This window comes from Pseudorasbora parva, chromosome 17, assembly GCF_024679245.1.
Source record: "Pseudorasbora parva isolate DD20220531a chromosome 17, ASM2467924v1, whole genome shotgun sequence".
Lineage (NCBI taxonomy): Eukaryota > Metazoa > Chordata > Actinopteri > Cypriniformes > Gobionidae > Pseudorasbora > Pseudorasbora parva.
The window spans coordinates 7,011,864-7,038,400 of record NC_090188.1 but is presented as its reverse complement, the minus strand read 5'-3'; the positions used below and the strand labels follow the sequence as shown (position 1 = coordinate 7,038,400).

Here is a 26,537-nt window from a genome sequence, read left to right as displayed (position 1 = left end):
GTTTTGGCATATGGTAGCTTGTTTCTAGTTCTCCAACCATCTTGTATCAGCAATATAACCAGCTACCGGCAGGTCATAGCAATTTAGGGTGGTCAAACTGATTTTTTGGAACATGGTAACTGTTCAGTCAGCTATTGACCTTGCAATACAACTGATTTTACAACAAGGGGCTGGGAGCTGTTGTCCAAGTAAACTTCAAAACTGGTTTTGATTGTATTTGTTTAATTTTAACATCGAATGAGGCATTTACTAACCAGTAACATATCAACAGCAGCAGGCTACTCAGCACTTTCCGATAGGATCATCGACGAACACTGACTTTAAAAAAAAAAAAAAAAATACATCCGTTATTTAGCTTTTTTTAATATAGGCTATATATAGACGCATTACATAACAAAAAAAATTCCCAAAATTACTGAATCTCAACAAAAATTCTTCACAAACATCCACTAAAAAGCCATTAAATACACAAGTATTAGCAAGTAGGCTACAATGTGAGAAGCTACACACTGACATAAATGATACATTACACAGCTTAAATCTCATCTGTGGTAAAACTCAAATATTTTAAACAAATCACAAACGTTTTTGTGATATATTTGCCACGTGTACCTCTAAAAATGCTATTACAGTAGGTCTACAGCCGTTTTGTCCATCTACAACCCCATACTTATCCTAAAAGAAAGTCCTCGAGCAGCATACTGTTGCTATAGTAACCCCCTCAGGCAAGCGCGAGTGCTCTTCGCGAGCGTCTATTAACCTGCAAGTCTTACTTTTTTTGGTTATTAAAATGCTTTTAAAATGTTGTTGTTGAATGCTTTTAAGAGCCCTCCCAAACATTTGTTTACTTTTCAAGCCAAGGTTTAATTAAGGGTAGGTCATCAAACACCCAGATGTCGCACCTTTTCCGTAGGACTGAGGCAATTTAAGTGAAATCCCTTTGGAATAAAGCACCAGCTCAGACAGATTAACACAATAACTTAAGTTACAGCACAGGAATCTAGCGCAAGGCAAATAGCAGAATTTCTCCACAGTCTAAAGTTTAAATTCATGAGCACTCGGTCACGGCCCATTTGAAATCCGTCTGAACAGGTGCGCGTTATTTATCAGCGTGCGGGTTTTAAAGGGATAGTCCACACACAAAAAAATACATTTTGTTTTCTACTTATTTTGTTATTCATCCTCAAGTTGTTCCAGACCTGTATGAGTTTCTTTGTTGTGTTGAACACAAAATAAGATATATTGAAGAATGCATGGCTACCACATTTCGACATTTGACGGCACCCATTGACTTTAAAATGTAGGAAAAACATATGGAAGTCAATGGGTCTGGTTAACAACATTCTTCAAAATATCGTATTTTCTGTTCAACAGAAGAAAGAAACATATGGTTGAGTGCATGATGACAAAATGTTCCTTTTTAGGTGAACCATCTCTTTAAAAGCACACACACATTAGTACGAAAAGTTCTCTCTTGGCGGTGTCTTGTATACGCACAATAAAAAGTGAGAATGTGCAGCCATTTCCTAATCTGAATGTTAAAAATAACTTTCAATGACTCAGGTTATTTGCATTGTCGGTTTATTTAAATGTGACCACATAAAGTGGATTTTATAATCTTCTTCTGTCGCGTAATTGGGTGTGGGTGTGGACATTGAGCGTTAACGAGCACTCAAATAGTTTCAAGCACTCTTTTAAGAATAGGATAAAATAGCGCTTACCTTTCTCTGTGCGTGTTCAGCCTATAGATCACTGCCTTTCGAAATAATTCCCTTAGAAAAGAACCACTTTCAGCGGAGGACCGGAGTTCCAGGTGTTTAGTTTGTTGCGTGTTCAGCAGGAGCGCAACGATGTCTCTCGGTCCAGAAAATGAAGACAAAATTCCAACACATTCTTCCAGGCAACTTAAACTGATGTGAAAGTCTGGAAGCCAGCGCGCATCCACACATCCAAGGGCGTCTTCATGGAAAGCAGCAGTCCGATGCGATGCGATCTCGCAGAGTGACTGACTGAAACTCTTGTCCTGTGATGTTCCCCTATCAGATGTGTGCTCACCGATGGCTCTCTCAAGAGTGAGGCGGATGGAGAGGTTGCGCGTCAGTGTGGAGATGCGCGCACAGATCTCTCTGAGTGATGCGCTTCTGATCTGAACAAGCTTTCTGGAGAGTCTCTGGGTAGCTAAAGCTTGTCCAGCTCTGGTCTCGGTAATGAGTGGGTTTATCAGAAGGGACCGGGATCTAAACTGATCTATAAACTCTCGGCTTTTTCCAATAGTATTTTGGTGGAATCTCCAGCCAATTAAAGCTGCGCAGCTGCGAACGGAGGACTCGCCCCGGATCCCGGAGGACCAATTAAATAAGAAGGGAGAAAAAAAAGCACAATGTCTCTGCCACCCCTCCTCTTTATTTCCCTCTCTCCTCCTCCCGCGTTCTACTCCATCTCCCCTTCCATCAGTTTCTCGGTGTCTGTCGTCACTGATGGTGCGGCGGACACTTTTTAAGCTGAAGCGCGGTGCTGCCGGTGGCCGATAGGTGGCGTGTTTGAGCTAATTATAATTCCGGAGGGCGCGCACCATCACCCTTGCCCTTATTCATGATGAAGGAAAAAAGAAAACAAAAAATCGTGGCTTAGGTCATGATTCGATCTCTCCAAGTAGCTAATACATCAATATTGAACAATTAAAAAAATTAAAATATATATATTTCAAGACATTGTATGTACTGTCAGTGTTGTCTTTTGATTTGAGTTATGGTATATTAGAAGATAGATAACCAAAAAAGTATTGTTGGGATGCTTGTAGGAGGCGTTCATTTGGGGGGGGTGTATGTATTTTTGGTATACATATACAGCTCTTTAAAAAAATAAGAGACCACTTAACACTGATTTCTCTTATTTTTTTCAGAGCTGTGTATGGGCATATATGTACACATATTCTGTTGATTCTCTCTCTATATGTGAATGACATTTTGACATTTTGCCAACATTTCTTGCCAAATTTTCGTTTTTGTATGCATTTTCTGCTTGCTTAACTCCTTTTTTTATTTTGATTTAAATCATTATAAATGAAAGACCTTGGCCATAAGTTTTAAATAATATACAATTAAAGTAATGAGAATTTCGTAGGGTCAATTTCAGGGTCAAACATGCGTAATTGTCATGAAAAAAATGCCACAGAAAGCCACAAAAAAGTCCTATGGTCCTATATAATTATTTTGCTTTAAATAAAATATAACTTCTTATTTCTTACTTTTGATTTTTGGGGTGAAATATGACCTGAGACCAGTTGCATAATTAGTCATCCAATTATTTTCATTATGTTTTTCAAGCCGGTAAGACTTACCCCTAATTACCCCTAACTTGGTCAGGCTGGTTCTTAGGACACAGTCTTAACATAAAGTCTATTAAACACATGGAGGTATTTTTATGAGGTTTCAGAAGATTCACCCTTGAACATGTATAAAGTCTGATGAATTACAAATAATTTGTTGAATTACAAAAAGCTTAAAGATATTACATGACATGTGTTAGTATGAAATCACTGGGGTCTGGATATTTTAACGGATTAGCTCACTTTAAAATGAAAATTACAGCATGATTTACTCACCCTCAAGCTATCCTAGGTTTATATGACTTTCTCCTTTCAGACGAATACGATCAGAGTTATATTAATATATATCCTGATGCTTCAAAGCTTTATAATGGCAGTGAACAGGGCTCACGAGTTTAAAGCTCAAAAAAGTGCATCCATCCATTATAAACATATCTACACGGCTCCGGAGGGTAATAAAGTCCTTCTGAAGCAAAGTGATGCGTGTAAAAAAATCTATTTAAAACTTGATGATGTAAAATACCTCAATGAAAAAAAACATTTTGGTTTAACTTAAAAAAGTAAGTAACCTGGTTGCCTTAAAATTGAGTTTATTGAAATTAAAAATCTGAGTTGATACAATGAAGGAAATTTGTTTAATAAATAGAAACTCAAAATATTATTTTATCTGAACCACATAAAAAAAATTGATAAATCATGAAAATAGCACTATTTGGCATGTTTCAATGCGTCATCAGAAATAAAACACACAATTACCCAATATGCTTACAAAATCTTTTAATAATATTTTAATAAAGGTTGTCGAATCTCAAAAAATGTTCATTGTATTAACTCAATGAACTCAAAATGAAGGCAACCAGGTAACTTTTTTTTAATATATTTTTTTACACTGTAGCTTCCGCCAGATCACCTTCTGTATTCAACTTACAAAGGAAGTGTTACTCCTCTCGCAGTTCAAAACGCTTGCACTTGCGCTACGTTGAATACGGAAGGCGGTGCGTCAGAAGCTAGATATATTTTGAGAACTCGTGAGCCCCTCCATGTTCACTGCCATTATAAAGCTTTGAGGCGTCACATACTGTCTTGAGGGTGTCTTTTTATTATAAAGTGAACTAATCCTTTAAAACTGTTGAGTTTTAGACTAAAAAGAGTGGCAATATTTCTAAATCAACTCATTTCTCATCTCAAGTAATATCACATGGTATAAATGTGAGCAGGTAAACAGATCATCAGAATGGAGAATATGTAAGCATCATGACACATCATCATCAAACACACTAACCTTGGAATAAATTGCACCACTGCATGTAACTTAAAATGCTTCAGTAACATCTAAATTAACTTTTACTCCAGTCAAAATATAGTACTTAATATGAATGAAACAACCTGACTGCATAAAACAGTGATTATAGGTAGAAAAAAGCACTTAAAAGTGCCTGGAACAAGTTATGTACCACGCATACAAATGTCCTACTAGTAGCCATATATTACTGAAACAGGTGATCTGAGAAATCACCCATCTCCGTGACAGTAGAATACAGCAAAAAAACATTGTTTTGTTTTTTTCTTTTAAAGTGCTCAAAAAAAGTGACAGTAATTGTACTTTTTTAGCCTGTCAGAAAATATTTTTTTTTTACCTGTCAATAACTGTGCATGTTTGAGTTTGCTGCGCTGTCTTTGGAGTGCGGGGTTTAGAAAATACTGCATTTTCACTTTTTTTGCAGTAAGAGGTGTATCCAGAACCATAGAATTAATGAGATTCTCAAATCCACAGGGAAGATATCCTGCCTGAGACAGAGAAAAATTAAACATCAGTTTGATGCACAGACAAATCTAGAGGCAGAGATATGCTGAAATTAAAAAATCAGTTCCACGGTGTACTGTAGAAGAAAACGGCAGCCTGTCTAAGTCCTCCTCCCTTTCTCCGTCTCTGTCCTGCTTCCCAGTTTTGGGAGACAGCCAGGAGCCTTGGCAAGGATTGTGAAGAGAACATCATAGTTTAGTTCATCACAGTAAATGTGTGTGAGAGGCTGGCAGAGTCGGACTGGCGGCTGACATGCCCGCCGTGTGCCCCAGGAGTGTCCTCTCCTGCCCAGGGCTAGCGCATGACACATGAAAGCAGGATGAGGGCTCTCTGGACCCGAGTGGAAGACAGAGAAATACTCTGGCCAAATGAATGTGCGAGCCAGGGGAATGCTGTCAGCAAGCATGTGTCAATGTGTGGGAGAATGTCAGCTTTCCCAGATTCCTCATGGGGTTGCCACAAAGGAGTACACTTCTCTTTCTTCAAATTGAAAATATCCTAAACATACATTAATTAATGGGATGCTCTCCGTGTGCTTTGCTGCAACACAAATCCCACAGCATATACTTTTTTATATATATATTTAACATTTACAGGGAAGGTTCACACAAAAACGATGTCATCATTTATCATTTACTCACACTGCATGCTGTTTTCATAATGAAACTGGATTCTATCCTGCACTGTCCTTCTTCTGAACATTATTCTTCTGAAGCCTTATGATAAATACAGACCCACATTTTTAAATAGTTCTTTACTAAGTAATTTTTTTGCCTTCAGTCATTGCCATTCACAGTTTTACTCGTGTGTATGAGATAGGGGTGTGCATTGGCACTGCCTTCACGATTCGATTACGATTCACCAGGTAACGATTCGATTCGATTCGATTCTACGATGCATTGTGATGCATCAAAATTCTTCTGCACACAAAGCAAATTTTTAATCAGTCATGAGGCAATACAAGCAGATATTAAACAACAGATTGTATTGGCTGCTATGTGTCTCCTGTATCTTTGACATAAAAGTTATTAAATAAAATAAAATGTAATTAAATAAAATAAAAATGCAATTAGCCCTTAAATGCATGACTGTTTCACCAAACATTCTTACATATTCAGGTCGTTAGCGACCCAGATCTATATTTAACATGGATAGACCTCTACCTGTCGTGATAATATATAAAACTCATGATTTTAGAGTAACAGCTACAGAAGAATAAAATAAAACCTATTTCGTTACCTTTTGGAGCTTGGAAGCATTCAGTTTGAGCAGATGTTTAATACCATCATCATCTGTCCTCGTCAGAGCTCGTTTACCAGTATATTCAGCATCTGCCTCATATTCGCGATCTCCAGCATATTCTCCAAACTCATTTTCAATGTTTTCAAAATAAATATTTTGATCACTGACAGCTTCTTGACCACATCCATCATCAAGAGACAGTGACACTAACATATGATTGTGTTTAGTACTTGCTCTCTGAAGTAAATCACTAACCCATTTCAAGTTTTGCAGATTATAATTATTGTTTCGTTTTCTGTCAGAGGTAACTATGAGTGAAACGTCACTTCATCATTGGGGATCAGACATTGCCACCTTGTGGAATAAAGGGGAATTGCACATAATCGATTATGGCACTTTGCCGCATCGATGCTGAATCATTCATGCCCCGCATCGCGATGCATCGCCGAATCGATTATTGTTGACACCCCTAGTATGAGATTGAGCGGTAAAGCCGGGAGCAAGCTTTTCTGAATAATGAATATTGGTTATGAATATGTGTTCTTCATTTGGCCTAGTAAGACTCTGAAAATAGAGCACAAGTTGTGTGCAGAAATTCTGCTAAATTTATGAATAAAGGAACAGTTTTTGTAATCATCCTAATGTGATTTTTTTTTTCCTTAAGAACTTCATTTTTGAAAATGTCTTATAAAGAAGAGACATCGGTTGGTGTGAAGCATCTATACAATGTTCCTATGAAATATTAGATAACCCTAAAAATATCCTAAATTAATTATTGCATTATTATCACTATTACTTGTAATATTAATGTAGCATATTAATTTAGTGTTAATATACATATTAACAGTACATATTAAGTTACTATATAAAAAAAACAAGCGTATGTGTATATATAGGGTTCAGAAAGAAAAAGCAAGCAAGCAAGAAAGCAAGCGAGAAAGAAAGAGTGACACATCTGCCAAATGTTCACACTCACAGAAAAATGAACTGCCTTCTGGAGGTCTATAGCTCTGCAGCTTACATGGGCCTGAGCGACATGTAAAACAACCAACCACAATTTAAGTTAAAGGTGTCATGAACTGGCTTTTTTTTAAATATATATACTGTTGTCTGAGGTCAACTAATGATGTTCGTGTGGTTTTTACATTCAAAAACATCATAACTAATAAGTAATAGGCTATTTTCGACACTGGTTTTGAGGCTCTCTCTAAAACGCTGGGCGTGCCTCACTGGAGACTTGGAAGTAAACGCCCATGGCTAGGATTGGATAAGATTTGCATATTTAATGAGCTTCAGCTCCGCTGTCAGTCCACATGACGGAGAGGAGAGGTTGAGGGAGAAACGTCAACCAGAATGATTCTCTCGATCACAGGGCTCGTAAACATCTTTATCAAACAAACACAATGATTTATTTCTCATCGACCCACGATTGATTGGACGATAGAAGCGGCAACCGCACACACACACATACATGTTTGGCGCGCGCCGCCCTTCAGATGTCAACTCGAGAGAGAGAATAGCAGAACAAGAATGGAATATTATGAGATTTGTCTGCCTTCCGGGCTTTGCAAGCCATGGCCCATACGTGTCTGAGTCCAGCGTGCTGAGGTATGTTTCTGATAGACATAAGTACACATAAGCAAAACAATCTATAACAATGCAGTACTATTACATTTAAAACACGTTTTACTCGCATGTGTGTTGCACCATTCCTGTCGGATCCAAATCCAGCATCAACCGGAGATTTGTTTACAAACGATCCCGCAGTGAACTAAAGTGAACATGTCTTCCCCACATGAGCTGGAACTTCATTAAAAATAAAGTTCAACCACCAGAGGTGGACAGTAACTAAGTACATTTACTTGAGTACTGTTCTTAAGTACACTTTTTGAGTATCTGTACTTTACTGGAAACTTATGACTTTTACTTCACTACATTTGAAAGACAAATATCGTACTTTTTACTCCACTACATTTCTATCTAGGTCGAAAGTCGTTTCTGTTGCAGCTCTGAAAGCCGGTGGATGATTTTTTCCTTCTTTAAAAGGTTTTTTGTTATTGTTGTTTCAGACAGTCAATCTGGAATCACTCTTTTTTTGAACACTGATCTGTTCATAGCAAAATAAAAGAAGACGGTTCTTAGGCACAAGTGTGTGCACCCATACTTTGAAATATGTTTCAGTTAAAAAAAAAAAAAAAAATCAAGATTAGTTTAGTTGGCATACACTTGGTACATATCTTATAAAATATTAACGTCTGGGAGAAAGAGAATGGTAAAGTTGGGAGAATATCAGATGTGTATCAGTGTATTGGATCCGTGCATTCGGCCTTAAAGTGACAGCAGCTTTGTAAAGAGCTTTGTAACTTATATACAAGTATTTAAATTAGTTTAAGTTAGTTGTATGGTAATATGTCAGATGGAGCATCACTGAATGACTTAAACCATGATGACATTGTGCATTTATACAACAATAATAAAATAATGCATTGGCATAAAAAAAGGAAATTTACTTTGATACTTAAGTACTTTTGAAAACAAATACTTCTGTACTTTTACTTGAGTAAAAATCTGTTTTACAACTTTCACTTGTAACGGAGTAATATTTGACCAGTAGTACTTTTACTTTTACTCAAGTAATAGAGTTATGTACTTTGTCCACCTCTGTCAACCACTCATTCCTAATATTAGGATTAGAAGGAAGCTTATGCAGCGACTGTGTTATTCCACAACCAGGAATAACGGTATATCAATATCTTAATCTTCCTCGGCATGTTTATGGTTGCTGACCAGCTAGCACGAGCCCTCCATGAGTCGGTGGGCGGGGCTACTGGATTAGACGCGCTGTAGAGGCGTGGTTTCGTCACGCACTGATGTCAGTATAAAGCACAGGACCGTTTGCTCAGCCTGGTGTCTATAAAAGCTTTTCTTTGACTAACAAGGAAGTTTTCAGCTCTGAAACTTAGAGGACATTCTTATATTACCATGACCTTTTATATATCAAAAGCTCAAGGGAAAGTTGATTCCTCAATTCATCACCCCTTTAAAGCGAGAATAAACCCAAAAACATTAAATCTGAGTCTGAATCACTGTGAGTAAATGTTCTTTAAAGGGTTAGTTCACCCAAAAATTATGTCATTAATTACGCTCATGTTGTTCGACACCTGTAAGACCTCAGTTCATCTTCGGAACACAAATGAAGATATTTTTGTTGAAATCCGATGGATTTCTTAAGACCCATAAAGGCACTAAAGACGTCGTTACAAAGCCCATCTCACTACAGTGGCTCTACAATAATTTTATGAAGCGACGAGAATAGTGTTTGTGTGCAAAAAAACTTTTGAATCAGTTATGAATCAGTGTATTGATTCATGATTCGGATCACCAAAGTCACATAATTTCAGCAGTTTGGCGGTTTGACACACAATCCCAATCATGAAATGTATTAAAAAAAAAAAAAATTGGGGTTGAATCTAAGATTTAGATTTCTTTATAGTCAGATCTGATTCTGTCTCATTTCCGGTCAGAGTTCTGGTCATCCTCTCTCGTATATATGTATCAGACTCCAGCTGAGGCATGTCAGCCACCTCCACGGGGCCATTATTCAGAGGTGTAATTGGCAGAGCGGTGCACAGAGATGCCCTTGGGATCCAACAATTCATAACCCCCTCAAAGCCAATATCCGATACCAGAAAATACGCTGAGACAAGAGACGGGTGTGTGAGGAGAAGGAGGGAGAGAGAGGGAGAGTGAGAGAGCGCGAGCGCGAGCGCGAGCGAGAGCAAGAGCGAGAGAGAGATGGACTGCTTCATCACAGAGAGAAGTAATGGCTGTGTATTGATTGCTCTCAGCCGAGACTCCAATTTCATGTTTAAAACAACACTGATCCTCATTAGGCTGGGGAGGGAGTACGGAGAGACAAACACTTAGCTATCAGTTCCAAGGACACACACAAGTGCACAGAGAAAGAGGCGAAACTAGGAGAGGGGAAACACAAGTAGAGGGGAGCAAACGAGGACAGGAGCTTTTTAAGGACCTCCTTAAAGAGGTCATGCTATAGAAAATGAATTTACATCTTTTGAGGTGTGAAAACATACATACTGTTGAAATGACTCGTACAAACTTTCTGACAAATGGAAGATGAATCATTTGAACAAGATCACTCACATTTTCACGGCAATAAAGCCTACTGGAATTTCAGAAACTTTTGGAAGTAATATGGATCAAAAACATGATAATATTAATCTGGAGGAAAAAAAATCAGACTCTTTAAAAAAAAAAACAACTGTTCACCAAATTCTTGATCAGGCCATCCTAAAAATAAAAAAAAAGATAAGAAAAATAGTCACAGATAGTGACAGAGAGTTCGGGGAAGTCTTCAAATCCTTGATAATCCATAAGTACTGTAGCAGATACAGACTAATTCCTGTTTTTTCCCTCTCATTAAGGAGCATTCATTTGGTAGCTGGGCTTATTGATCCATGAGGCCTTAAAAGAGTCTGAAAACAGAACTCAACATTGTTACTCAGATACTTCAATACACTCCGATAAGAATAAACAGTCAGCCGCACACACATAAAAGGTCCACTATAAGTGTTTCTAGAGGGTCTTTAACTTCAACTGCAAAGCCCTGCTCTCAAAAGAAGTGAGCAAATCTAAGCTCAATATAAAGCCTCATTACTTATTTAGTTTTAAACATTCTTATGCTCGGTTGGATAGTATTATGCTCGTCTTGTGTTTTTAAGAGCAAAAACACATTCTGTGTGTTCCTCCCCTTACTCAGAAGTAAAAACGTGTTGTCAAAATGAACAGATGAGTGTCAAAGCATTGTGGTATTAAATCACACAACAGAGGAAATCACAGCAAAACTGACTTTAATAACAAAAACTCAGGAGATTACCACACTCTATAACACAATACATGGTCCATAACACTTACAATACATGGAGGAGAACAGGCGAGGAATGCAGGAAAACACAGGGTGCCTATACACAGTGACTAATGAGTTAACTAATGAGATGACAGGTCAACTAAATGACTAATCAGACACCGGGAAACTGGGTCAAAAAACACAATGAAACATAACATGACAATAACGAAAGCTCTCTCTCCTGGAAGGCAAAACCTCACGCCATAAAGAGCACATCAGGGGAGGGAGGGAGGGAGGCAGAGGGCTCTGAAGGAGGATGAGGAGCTGGAGAGGCGTAAAACAAAAAGTCCAACACAAAAGTCCAAGGAGAAGTGGAGGGTGGGAGGAGCCAAGGGGGAGCCCAGAGCAGGAGGAGCCTGATGTTGATCAAAAGACCAATCTGGAAAAGGCCCCAGGGCAGAGTCGAATGCAGGAGAAGCCATGGTGGATACAACAACCCAACCATTTCGCTGGAAAGTCCACGCGAGGCCAAAGTGGAGCAACAGCAATGAGCATCCAAGGTGGAGACGGATTACCAGAGGACAGAGGCAGAGCCGGTGGGGCCGAGGGCGCAGCCAGGGGGAGACGGATCCAGACGAAGCCAAAGGCGCACAGAAGGACAAAGTCCGACAAAGGCGTAGTCGGAGGAACGAGGGAGCCGGGTGGAGCCATATGGGTTTCCAGGTGGAGCAGAGGTTGCAGGTGGAACCAGGGGATACTCTGGACTGGCGGAGCTGGTGGCCTGAAAACACTAAAGCGTGTAGAAGATGCAGGGGGAAAGGAAATCATTTCACAAAAAAAGTTAATTAAATCCCCCTCAAAAATGTTCTTAAGTTCCTCCAAATAAGTTCCAGAAGCCACAAGCATCTCATCCACAGATGTTTGTATAAATTTGGATACAGAGAGAATACATCTTATGGGACAAAATATGGGTCTTCTTATGGGACAAAATATGGGTCTTCTTATGGGACAAAATAACTTTTTTATTATTGTCCTTAAGTTCCTCCAAATACGTTCCAGAAGCCACAAGCATCTCATCCAGTGGTGGGGTAGTGGGTGGGGCTTTCCCCTAATTTTAATAAGATGCTCACCAGCACCCATTCCAAGGCGGCGCTGAAATTCCCCCGCCAACACTAAGCAGGCGTGCCTTTCCCTGCGTCCCAATTCGCATACTATCCATACAAAATAGTACTTGAAAATGTCCCAAATCGTAGTATGTTGAAAAGAGTATTCCAAAGATACCCGGATGGTTTACTATTTCCAGTCCGAATTCGAAGTACGGATCGATGTCCAATCTAACGGCTGATACTGCCCACAACCCATTGCGAGTTGGACGAGGATTTGATTACTACAAAACTACAAACGCGGATAAAAAGCATTAAAAAACTACAAACCTGACGGATGTGCAAGTAGAGAAGTTTAAATAAAGGGGACCAACTATCAATATTTAACCTGACAAAAATATATTTATTCAGTGTTGTCCACATTATATTTCACCTGCAGCAGCATTGTGAACTTTTGTAATGACAAGTTTGGCCAATAACTTTTAAATGCATCATTATATTTAAACTGCAAACACATTAGGAGAGTCTCTGCATTAAAGACCCACAAATTGCAGATCAAGGAGCGGCTACATTCTTTCCGATACGGCAAGAGATTAATCTGAATGTGGAGGATTTGAACTGTGACGAATCTGACGATGATTAGATAAACAGATAAACGGTGACTGGATGCTCGTAACTACGCGACAGAGTCCGTTAAAGATGGCGAAGTAGTATGTCCCAAAGCTTGCATACTTTTCTGCTACACACTCAAAAATATATAGTTTTTCTTCACAAAAAGAGTACATACTTTTAGGATGTAGTATAAGTAGGCAAAGCATTTGTCTTTGAATTTAGGTTGATGAAGAAGAAAATTGACAGCAAACGGTCTGAGTAGTTGGTCAGGCACACCAAATCAAGATAATGATAATGTGCATCAAGCCGTCACACCTTCAGACCCTGTCAGGGTTTATTCTGTGACAACCAACGGTTGGATGTACATTATCCCTTACATAATATACCTATTTATATATATATTAAAAAAATGTATCTTGCTTTAAGCCTGTTTATATATTGTTGCTGAAAAGTAATACAAAAATACGGATTAAAAAAATTGTATTTCATCCTCACGCAAAAGCAGAAATGGATCCATATTTTTGGCTCAATTTAAATGTGAAATTAAATCATTTTCACCTCAACGCACATACAATCTTTCTGTGCCTGTTCTTGTTTGCCTCTCATGAATTCTGTGTTCTTGAACGACCATGTCTTTGTGTGCATCTCTGATAAGAGATGGCCACTCTTCACCATCACTGATTATAGATCCACCTTCAGAGATACTGTCAGCTATACTGATCCCACATGACAGCATAGCAGACGCCCTCCCACTAGATGTCTATCTGACTGATCTGAGAGCAGCTGGCGGTGAAGAAAAAGAAACAAGATGATAGCTAAGGTCTTGTGAAGATGCTCAGAGTGGATAGACACACTTGTTTAAAGAGTTGAGTTTTTGAACCTTCATGCTTCAGATATCTCAAAAAACGGCAGCAAACTTAGATCAGAAATGGCTGTTTGGTGAGTTAATAACATCTTGCTGTGCCCTATGCGATATGGGTCTCACATTGCGGTTTTACCATATCAGAGCATTTAACCTCACACACATCAGAGTGAAGTTGGCCATGAGGTTAACAAATGATGAACCTGTAATTTTAGCAGTATAATTTGGATACAGAGAGAATAAATCTTATGGGACAAAATATGGGTCTTCTTATGGGACAAAATAACTTTTATTCAAACCTTTGGCTAAAGTACATACACAGAGCCCTTCAAAAGTATTGAAACAATCTAGGCAATAAAATATTTTGATAATATCTACAAAATCCTTATTTTATGTTTTATGACTTTGAATTTTATGACTTTGAATTTATAAGGGATGGCACAAAATATGAAAATGTTACTAAATAAAAGGATAAATTCAGAACTATTAAATCAATGTTGTTCCAATATACTGAATGCACAATAATGCATCACTCAAATGAACAATGAATCCAATTTGATTCCAGATTGTGAAATCAATTGTAAAACCGACACTACATTGCCAAAAGTTTTGGGACGCCTTTCTTTATATGCATATGAACATCCCATTCTTAATCTGTCCACACTGGAGACTTGGAAGTAAACCCCCACGGCTAGGATTGGATAAGATTTGCATATTTACTGAGCTTTAGCTCCCCTGTCAATTCACGGAGAGGAGAGGTTGAGGGAGAAGCATCAACCAGAATGATTCTCTCGATCATAGGGTCCTATATATAAAATTAACTGGCTATTGAAAGAGCTGAAGCGTATCAAATGTAAGATGTGTGCTACTAAATGTATTCCTGTAAAATGCAATGTTTCATCAACATAAAATACAGATGAAGAAACTGAAATTTTGATTCAGGTTCGAGTCTGGCGTGTCTCGATCTGTTTCCTCTTTCAACCAAATAATTCACTCTCCTCTGTATCTGTCCAATAAGTGAGGCAAAGTCTGGTTTTATACAACCAGCACAGCATTCAAGATGGAAAAAAGCACCTGAGTTCATGCACACAACCCATATCAGAAGCCTTAAAATCCATAAAAGTAAATTAGGGAGCACAATCTCTGGGAACTGCAAGAGTTCCTGAGTTGGTTTGAATGTACTGGATGAGCATACTGTGCGCTGATTAACAAGCCATCAAAGTGTGTAGACAAAGAGATTATTCACATGATCATACAGTCAAACATGGGCTAAACAGTGTAAAGAGCCTGTAAAGAGACTATTAGAGAGAGAGAAGGCCACTTGAGCTTAGCAGGAACCTCCTTTAAATGTCAGACAATAACCTTTTTTCCTCAATAAACTAGAATTAGTGGTTAATTATACCAGCTTTCAAACAAGAATAAGTGCAAATCAGAGACTAGATGTGACGCCTAGGAAACAAGTAAAGTGGACAGTACGAGGCAATTTGAGGTCACAATAACATTAACTACACATGACTATGACAGCACAGATTTATCTCAACAACAGTATTGCTGGAAATTGACAGAAAAACCCTACCTTTCAAAAGTGTAGGTGTTTAATAAGCATATATATATATATATATATATATATATATATATATATATATATATATATATATATATATATATATATATATATATATACATACATACACACACACATCACTGTGACTATATATATACAGGTCCTTCTCAAAAAATTAGCATATTGTGATAAAGTTCATTATTTTCCATAATGTAATGATAAAAATTCAACTTTCATATATTTTAGATTCATTGCACACTAACTGAAATATTTCAGATCTTTTATTGTTTTAATACTGATGATTTTGGCATACAGCTCATGAAAACCCCAAATTCCTATCTCAAAAAATTAGCATATCATGAAAAGTTTCTCTAAACAAGCTATTAACCTAATCATCTGAATCAACTAATTAACTCTAAACACCTGCAAAAGATTCCTGAGGCTTTTAAAAACTCCCAGCCTGGTTCATTACTCAAAACCACAATCATGGGTAAGACTGCCGACCTGACTGTTGTCCAGAAGGCCATCAGTGACAACCTCAAGCGAGAGGGTAAGACACAGAAAGAAATTTCTGAACGAATAGGCTGTTCCCAGGGTGCTGTATCAAGGCACCTCAGTGGGAAGTCTGTGGGAAGGAAAAAGTGTGGCAAAAAAACGCTGCACAACGAGAAGAGGTGACCGGACCCTGAGGAAGATTGTGGAGAAGGACTGATTCCAGACCTTGGGGGACCTGCGGAAGCAGTGGACTGAGTCTGGAGTAGAAACATCCAGAGTCACCGTGCACAGGCGTGTGCAGGAAATGGGCTACAGGTGCCACATTCCCCAGGTCAAACCACTTCGGGCTACAGAGAAGCAGCACTGGACTGTTGCTCAGTGGTCCAAAGTACTTTTTTCGGATGAATGCAAATTTTGCATGTCATTCGGAAATGAAGGTGCCAGAGTCTGGAGGAAGACTGGGGAGAAGGAAATGCCTAAAATGCCTGAAGTCCAGTGTCAAGTACCCACAGTCAGTGATGGTCTGGGGTGCCATGTCAGCTGCTGGTGTTGGTCCACTGTGTTTTATCAAGGGCAGGGTCAATGCAGCTAGCTATCAGGAGATTTTGGAGCACTTCATGCTTCCATCTGCTGAAAAGCTTTATGGAGATGAAGATATGGTTTTTCAGCACGACCTGGCACCTGCTCACAGTGCCAAAACCACTGGTAAATGGTTCATTGACCATGGTATTACTGTGCTCAATTGGCCTGCCAACTCTCCTGACCTGAACCCCATAGAGAATCTGTGGGATATTGTAAAGAGAAAGCTGAGAGACGCAAGACCCAACACTCTGGATGAGCTTAAGGCCGCTATCGAAGCATCCTGGTCCTCCATAACACCTCAGCAGTACCACAGGCTGATCGCCTCCATGCCACGCCGCAGTGAAGCAGTCATTTCAGCAAAAGTATTCCTAACCAAGTATTGAGTGCATAAATGAACATATTTATTTGAAGGTTGACTTTTTTTGTATTAAAAACACTTTTCTTTTATTGGTCAGATGAAATATGCTAATGTTTTAGATAGAATTTTTGGTTTTCATGAGCTGTATGCCAAAATCATCAGTATTAAAACAATAAAAGAAATATTTCAGTTGGTGTGCAATGAATCTAAAATATATGAAAGTTTAATTTTTATCATTACATTATGGAAAATAATGAACTTTATCACAAAATGCTAATTTTTTGAGAAGGACCTGTATATATAAATAAATTTAAAAAATCGAATATGCTGATCAAGACTGCATCTAATATGCACATCGATTGAATATATACTATTATTCACAAAGGATGCATTCAATTGATTTTTGATTGTGAAAAGTTGTTATCCTTATTTCTAAAATGTTTTGTGAATAAAATACTTTTAGGCCTGGGGCACACTAGACGATTTCAGATCTTAATCGTAGGAGAGATAAGGGCCTCAATTTTAGCATTATAATCCTCTGAATACACACACTAGAAGATTTATCCGGACCGCAAGACCACACACCTGCCTATTGTTACATTTTCTTGTGAGACTTGTGAGATCAAACATGACTTGAGAAGAAAAACAAATGGAGGATGATCAATGACATCAGCTGGTTCTGATGAGTTTTGTTTTACGGATATGGGTGATCTTTCTCAATATTCCACTTTCAGGGCATGTTTGTGGCTGCCAAGGTTCAGCTATAGAAGCACACACCATCCGGTTGGTGAAGCTTGCTTGCTCTCATTGGCTTTCGCGGGTATCATGTCAGTGGCAGCCCAATCAAGATTTGGGATTGTGCAGGCCTCCAACGCGATCGGGAGTAGTAAAATTACTTACAAAATTGAGGATTATTTGGACAAAAAGTTGTTTGCGACAAGCATCGAATCGAATTCCGTTCACTTTGGGCAAATCAGGCTCAAAATCGGGCTTAAAGTGTGTAGCCAGCTTGGGGCTATATGAAGAATTCAGAAACCCATGTTATTAGTGACACTGTCGGCCGTTAAGTGAGCTGCAGCCAGCAACCCTTGCAGTTATATACATACAAAACATTTCAACTCCACCCATGCTGCTGAGAGTGATGTTTAGGTGAATATATGCTGCCTGCTTACATCTCGATTATAAACACAATAAAAATGACAGCAGTAAGAAAACAGCAGTTAAGCAAGCATCTGATCATTGCGATGAGTGATTGAGATACGATGTGTTGCACAAGCTCTGCAATTCACTGGCATCATGTCAATAGATTAAGTAATTTAAAAAATGTTACGATAATTAATTATAAAGTATATTTCAGATTATAGACTACACAGATACTGAACCTATAAAGGCATAGGGATATGTTCAAAACCTGATTGGTCTACTCAATAGAATATTTCTAGACAGAACTTACCAAACATCCTAAACAATGCTGTGTGCTGGGATAAATGTGCTCATTGTAAGTGCGTAGCCTAGGGCTGGACAATAATTCAATATCAATATATATCGCGATATAATTTTTTTCAATAATGGTGATATGATTTTTAAACACATTTCCGATATTTCGATATGACTGACGTTCAGGGCGCATGCCATCAGAAAGAGCAGAACACGATTGGCTTCTTGCGTGATGACGTACACCACGGACACGCAGCCAGTGCTCAGCAGTAGTAGGCTGATAGATCCAACGTGGCACGTTTTAGCTACAAAGAGAGTTTCCCTGACCGCAACACAAATGTGACTGAACGAGCTTGCACAAGTAAGGAGAAATAAATAGTTGATAAGAGAAGAAAGACTAACTTTCTTTAGTGGCGTGGAAGTGGTTCGCCTATCTACAGCACTATTCGCACGGGATTAGTATTATCTAGGGACCTCTGTGATATAGAAATTACTCCCCCACATCTGAGTTTTGCGTGGCGCATTCGCACGGGATAAGAAAAGCCTGTGATTTTACTCGAATTTACTGACTTCTCCCGGATATGATGTCAAGACTTCTTATAGATAGCTGTATGAAATCATAAACAGGCATCGATATCGTTTTGATTATTTTACAGTAGCCTAATAAATAAATATAATTTCGTTCAGTTAGTGAACAGACGCCATGAACTGAGCTCAGACCAGCGGCAGGAATCAGATTTAATTTATCACGAGTGAGAAGCTGACAATATACGGCGGAAGATTCAGTTTCAAAACTAAATGTAAAAGTGCCTATTTAAACAAGATTGTCATTGTACTATACTGTTCTGTTATGTTTTTCATTAAGAACAGTATTGATGTTAATATTAAACAGGGACGTGCACAGGGGGGTTGCTCAGGTTGCCCGGGCAACTGCCCATATGCCCTTCTCGACTCATGTTGCCCTTTCGAGGTGGAAAAAAATAAATAAAAAAAATCGTACAATGGAGGCAGAATTTCACGTAGGCCAAGATACAAAAAAAAAAAAAAAAAAAAAAAAAATCGCAAAGCCTCGTTCACTTCCATATTCGGGTACCCGTCCGAAAGTGAAAGTCAAGCAATTGCTTGGGGCACCGAGCTGGCCTGGGGCCTCAAGACAGCGACAGGTTAAGAATAAAATGCAACGACAAACTGCTTGAGCGCCCCTTTGATAGTCAATGCAGTAAAGTGCATTGACACTGTTATCGGAATCCCCCTCAAGGGGGCCCTCTCAGTCGTCGCTGACAACAGCCACCCAACCAGCAATCTCTTCTGCCGGCAAAATACAAAACCTCCTCGGCGATCATGAAGCGGAATTATGCTTTAGGAAGCCAGAAAAGAAAAAAAGAGAAAAAACAAGATAGTGGTAAGTGATAAATTACACTATATAAAATAGCTTTATTTGTACAAAAATGGTGTAATTTTGCAGCAGGTAGGCTAGCAAAAATATGTTTATGTTAGCTAACGTTACCTGCCTGGCAAATGCTGCTTGTAACGAACAGTTAGTGCAACTTTTTTTTCGAACGGATGGAATATGGTTACTTACTGTAATATGTTTTTTTAACGGGATAAGGAAGACGCAGATCTGTTCCAGAATAACTGTTTATCGTATTTAATGACATAAAATTGCTATAGCTTTGTAATAGGTTTTGATGAAAGTGGCATAGCATGTTATACTAACTATTTTTATGCTATGCATAAATAACCTGGAATAGTTAATATAGCATTAACTATTATTATAAACATTATTTAACCAGAAAGAGGCAGAGGAACATGATTTTTTTCATAGCTTATCTTAATGTGCTAGTGTCGGGATATATGGTAGTAACAGTTTATGCAAATATGATATTTTTATAAGTTACCAATGGATCTTGAACAGTTACTTTATTCGGTGTGGCAATTTTTACACTGTTGCATTTTGAAGTACAGTATCAGAACAACCAACATGTTTTACTGTTACTGTTTATTAACTATTTAACATGTATTATAGTCATCTGTTGCAACTTCATAATATCCAGATAATGTTTATAGACAGTTTACAAACCAACTAACCCTTAACAAAGTGTTAGGAATATTTGGTCTGTCTGTCTAAGTAATGTTTATAGATGTTTTAAAAATGGTTTCTTAAAGTTTTACAAACATTTTTTAATCATTACCCGTTTATCTGTAGAAAGTTAGCCATGTCCATTTTGCTTGGGGCCCCCAAAATCCTTCTAACCGCCTTGGCTGAGCCTGCATGAGCGGCACTAGAAGGAGATTGTCGCCGTTGTCGGGTGAGACTTAACGTTGTCGGAAAGGTATAACAAATGGACGATCATAAACTGTTGATGGCAGTTAAATTAATATTGTCTTTTTTTATTAGACTATTGATATTGACTGGTTTGAGTTCTTTATTGGTATAGGCAAGGGAAATGGCCACAAACGCACCAAAATGCAGGAAATCACATCTACGAAAAAAAAAAAAAGAAACCCCCCTGCAAAAAAATAGTCCCACCTATAATATTTTTCCTGAGCAGAACATAAATACCACTAGGGGGCATTGAAATAATAATGATAATGGCAATATTTGGACAGATCATGGGGGGTGGGGGTGGGGTGGGTGGTTTCGGTTGGGGGTGGGGGTTCCCTTTTTTAGGTCAGAGCAACTGCCCCTCAAAAATCCTGTGCACGTCCCTGATATTAAACACACCATTCAATCAGATTACTCTCAAATTGATACTCATTCTAAAGTGAAAGTATAATCCGTCCGGGCGCGGCTGCACGGGAATTCATAACGGTGCGCATTATGAATGCAGACTTTATTCTTCGTGAAAGATAAAGATAGAAATACTCACAGGAAGAAAAAAAGCTTGCAAAAAGTATATACAATCCGCCTCAGTGCCGTTTCTAGGCATAGGCAAACTAGGCGGTCGCCTAGGGCGCCAACAGCTGGGGGGCGTCAATGAGTCCCCGCCCCAACAAGATTTTTTAGTTATTTCATATATATTTTATTATTAATATTTCGTACTTTTGCTATTTCAAGGCATTATGATTAGTTGCGATTATTGGAGTGAAGTCGCCATGGTGATAGTGGCGCTGCTGTAATGAAATGAGATCATGTAGAGGGCGGCAGGGAACGTCGTCATCCGTGGCGTTGTAACGCTTGTGTCCGAGTGAAAAATGCGGATAGCTCACTTAATGTAACTGGAGTGGATGCAAACACGGAGGCGGAAACAGAAAACAGATCGCACTTTATTCCCCGCTGAACTCTCATCACAAACTCCCTTTCCGTCCACAGCATTACTTAATAAAACAAAATAACTGTTAGCAACAGAAAACAGAAAATAATCCCCACATATGGGAGCTCAAGACTCAGTGCGCACATACACAAAATTTGCAGGGAGCGCGCGCAACTCTTAAAGGGGCCACACTATATTTCTACTCGTTACAGCGTGCTTTAGTTTCATCATCATGAAAAGTTCAAATCCATCAGGGGCTCAGTATCGTAAAAAGAAAGCGAAATATACAGGTATAGCCTACTTATTGGTTACTTGTTCTCTACTAAGCTGGTCGCTCTATCATAACGTTGAGCAAAACATTACACTGAATATTAGTACTGGACGGACCACACGCCATGCTCATTTCACGTGCAGAACATTATAGCAGTTAATTTGAATAATTTTTTTTTACATCAGAGATAGCTGTTTAGTGTAAATTGATCAAGTAGGCTAATACTGTCATAACCATGGGCCTCACTAGGCCCTTTTTTATGAACTTATGCATCAGCCCCCCCCTAAAAAAATATGTGATTAACCTTTAAAACATGAAACTGGCGCAAGGCTTCGGCTACTGCTTCGTCCCGTGTTTTAGTCTTTGTGTCACTGTGTTCTTCAATCCGCAGCGGCGCCGAGTGACATGGTTTTCAAGCTATTGTTATCTAATTTTTTGGCCTTCAAAAACATCTTAAAATACACATATGTAGATCATAGAAATCAAATTTTTCTCGGGGGAGCATGCCCCCGAACCCCCCAACATCTGTGATCTCAGAGATAATAAACCTAGCTACATTATTCGATTAATGCATGTACAATATGCCCATGAAATAAGGAAGTCATATTTACTTAATAAGTTGTAGTTTAAAAAAAAAAAGAGGGGGGGTGGGGGGGGGGGTGCAACATATGAATCTCGCCTAGGGTGCCAGAAAGGCTAGAAACGGCCCTGATCCGCCTAATCCTGGCCAAATCACAGAGATGTCGATTCGCACGGGACTAATATTATCACAGGACCTCGGTTTTCGGCAAAATATGGTAGGTAAGTTAGGCTAATTTGCGGGGGGAGTTTTTACTTTACAAATTACAGACATGGCCGATTCGCACGGGATTAAGATCACAGACATTCTCTGCAATTATTACAAATCACCAGAGGTCCCCAGATAATACGAATCCCGTGCGAATGGGGCTGATATTAAACAGGTTTCAGTGTGCTGCAAAATGTGCCGGAGAGGTGCCGACTAGGGGTGTAACAATACATCGACATAGATGCATCAATCTAATGTCTAACATTACGATGCCAAGCGTTAAAAATAATCCATGTAGACTATTTATTTCCACATTTGCACACAATGTCATGTATTAACACCAATGCGTTCATTCTCGTTTAAATTACCTTTCAAAGCTTGTGAAAGACGGTCAGACATGGCTTCACGAAAATGTATCATTTGCTCGTGTTTAAAGCCTTGCAAAAAGCAGCGTGCACTCATCTCAAACAGAGCACAAATAGGCCACTGAATTGAGTCTTCTTTCATTTATTTTTTGTGCATCAGTAGATAAAGGTATAGTTTTGCATAAAAGGAGAATATTGCGCTATGAATCGTTCTTCACTTCACTGAATTTAAAACTTAAAAGAAAATGCTCAATAAACTGCGTCTGCGAAGTGAGTCGTGTTTATTTGACGGTGATTTCACATTTCTTGTTCGTATAAAGGCTAAATACAAATAAAAGGTGAACATTAATTTATTTGTACCGTTTTTATTTCTAAAATATTATATAGTTTTATAGGAGGAGGTTTCATAGACTTGGCAAATTAATTTTTCAGAAGTTTGTAGGTACAGAAATCCCTTGTGGCAGTTCTTGGTAGTTATTCTAAAGCTTTTATATAGTTCATATCGATATCAAAATCAAGAAATATATCTTGATATAAATTTTGGCCATATCGTCCAGCCCAAGCGTAGCCTACATATGCTATTGCATATTTTACTACAGCATACTGCATATGCAGATACAATTTCAAATAATGTGTAAAGAAGTCAAAACAGCAGCAGGAATCCCTCCGTCACACACACAAACCAAGATCTGCTGTGAGGAGACATGGTTCTCTATTGCCTGCCCTGAACTGATGGGCAACATCACGACTACCTGAGAAAAAACAGGAATGCTGGAGCATTCGGTCCTTTTTAGGGTCGCATCTTGTGACATGTCCTGTTTTTGGTTTGTTTACATGTCTTTAGTCCGTGTTGCCTTTATATTTCACCAGAGCTTGTTTGGAAACAGGCCGAGACCCGTCTTTTCAGCAGTCTTGGTCCACTTGTTTGATGCGCACCAGGGTTCGGATCGCAGCCTTTACACTTATTCAAAGAAACTGCAGTAACAAAGCAATCGCAGCATTGACATTACAGTACAGAATGGCCATTTCTGCATTATCCTAAACATTGTATAACCAATGTTCAAAATGTCCAGAGTCCTTCACAATAAAAACAGCCTGTAGCTTTTAAAGACAACTTGGGAAAGTCAAGTTTTTTTTTTCATTCAAGTTGTTCGTCCATTAAAAGCGATTAATGCATGCAAATTCTTACATATAGCTCCTTTAAAGGAACAAGATATTCCTTAAATTTTTTTTTTTTTTTAAATCTCAAAATTATGAATGGATAAGCCACATTAGAAGCAGTAACATAGCTGATCTCCACATAAAAGAGAACATTTGACTTGTCTGGGGCACATCCTGCTCTGTATTTTCCAAGCGGCAACCTCCCGCGATCTCTCTTGAAGCCAATACGGAAGTAATGTAAACTGAAGTTCCTCAACTGGCCACTAGAGGCAGGCTCCAGAAGGGAGCAGAATCTCATTGAGCCACATGTTAAAATTCTCAACTTTACAGCAGATAAAAACATGTTTACAGCCTGGTACAAATTGTGGTTTTGGCTTGTAAGGCTAATTTTGATCTTCATGACAATTGTAAGGGGAGTGATGTTTTTTTTTATAACTCATTCGTTTACGTTACATAAAGCCTTAAAGGGTTACTTCAGAGAGCACAGCTCGCAGCAACAGGCACTCATTTAAACGGAGCTATGGTGAGCAATGTAAGTCTTCTAACTTCTCAAATTAATTTCTATGAAAGTTAAGCTTGCAAAGGCATGAACTGAAACGCGTGCCAGACTGAACTCGCGTTGTGAATGTATGCTGTTGTGAGTGTAGTCGTGATTACCTCAGCTCTCATCACAAGACCTCATCAGCTCATTTTTTTCACTCGTGCAGTTAGTGCTCAGTGCTGTGAGACTCGCGCGGTGACTCACTCATTATATTGAACAGACACGTTCAGTTTTTAATTGTAGTGTCTTCTCTAACTCAGTCACTGTAATCAAGTTGGTGGCTTTGGGAATGGCCTCATAGGGCAGCGAAGCATTCTGGGAATTGTAGTCTTTCATCCCCATGAGACAAAAATACATTTTCTGTCTTTTCTCGGTCTAGAAGGCACCAAATTAAAAAATAATTTCACATTTCTACTACATTGAGGACCCAGTTTAAATACAGATTCATCTTCCCAGCGCTGAAGTACTCCTTTAAAGTTCTGCATAATTAAGGGCGTGGTTACAGGTGGATAGCCATTTATCTGCCGTCTATAGTTATTGCGTCACCTCAGCTCCGCGCACATCCCGCCTTTTTGCCCATTTTCTGTTAGCCGGGAGTGACACGCGATGACTCGCTCACAAGATGGCAACGCCCAGCTAGACCCTACTATAAGCTTCAGAACGGCTTATCGGAATCCTATGGGTGACGTCACGGACACTACGTCCATATTTTTTTACAGTCTATGGTATTTTCACATTATTCCTTGTTTCTTTGTTCTCTCTCATTAATGGTGTACAACCTAACAAAGTTCTGCCAATGCAAATAGATATTGGTATACAATAAATGGTACAGTAAAATACAATGCATACTATCATACCATCCAGCCCTATAATCTGATTTACAGCAATGTTCAATATGCCAATTTCAACTTTCCACATAATAGGGCGCAATAAATAGTTCTATCATTCTCTCTCTGCACACATACCGAAGCCAGCAAGATTGCTCGTTATATTTGAATGACGACTATATAATTGACGACTTTTTATTGATGAATTGGCTGTGCAAAGGTTGTGCAGTTAATGGCATTTAACAGCAGACAGTCAATTAGCCTAAAGATGGTCTTAAAGACCAATTAACAGCACAGAGCACAATGAACAGCAGTCGCTCAGATGAGATCCTCCTATCTTCCTGCACAGAGAATACGCTTCTGTGTTTTGTGTAAGGACAATCTCTCTCGAATCTTAAAGACAGAATATAAAACGCTTCAGGACCTCATCCCATTTGCAAGGTTACCATGGCAGCTAGGGTTACACCTCAAATATTACATTGACCACAATCTACAAGCATACTGTATGACAGGCGTTAATAATTAATGCAAAAAGATCTTATATGAAAAAGATCTATGAGGGCTGAAATTGGGCGCTTGAGGATTGAACAATTTTCCTCAAGTCCACATCAGATGCGAGTCTAACATGCACAAGACTTAAAGATATATATAAGTATTAAACAGTCTTCCATGTTAAAACGGAGTGCATGCAGACAGCCCAGCAGTAGGTCAGATAACAGCCGAGAGCCGAAGGATGCTGTGTTCTGATGTTATCATGGATACGGCAGATTGGAGAGCAGATGCATATGCAATGATCCAGATGTTTTTCCACAATAAAAAGTCATAAAATAACATACACATATATATGGAATAGTGCACAAATTGAAAGCGCACAAGGTTTGATGCATTATAATCTTGTGTATAACACTTTTGTGTGTCTCATGTTAATCCCACATGGCTAGCGTTCACCTAGAAAAGTCTGCCTTCCTGCAAATGTACTTCGCCTAAACGTTGCATAACAATTAATATTCATTATTCATGTACATGTATACACTAACGTTCAAAGGTTTTGGGGCCATATGTGAATATATAAAATGC

The 26,537-nt window shown here is 38.8% G+C and overlaps 1 protein-coding gene across 5 annotated transcripts in view; it reads right to left on the bottom strand.

Annotated features, from left to right (window-relative positions):
* Positions 1-26,537, bottom strand: part of LOC137044850 (MAM domain-containing glycosylphosphatidylinositol anchor protein 1) — a 332,623-nt gene that overhangs the window by 277,252 nt on the left and 28,834 nt on the right. Inside the window, exons 1-2 of one of the 5 annotated variants that reach the window (XM_067421202.1) lie at positions 1,722-2,480; positions 255-318 (exon numbers count right to left, since the gene is read on the bottom strand). The exons of 2 other annotated variants lie outside the window; for them this stretch is intronic. The gene's annotated coding sequence lies outside the window, so the exon portion shown is untranslated. Of the gene's footprint in view, positions 1-254; positions 319-1,721; positions 2,484-26,537 lie in introns of those variants that run through there. 2 more of the 5 variants (XM_067421203.1, XM_067421198.1) reach the window with 2 other exon arrangements.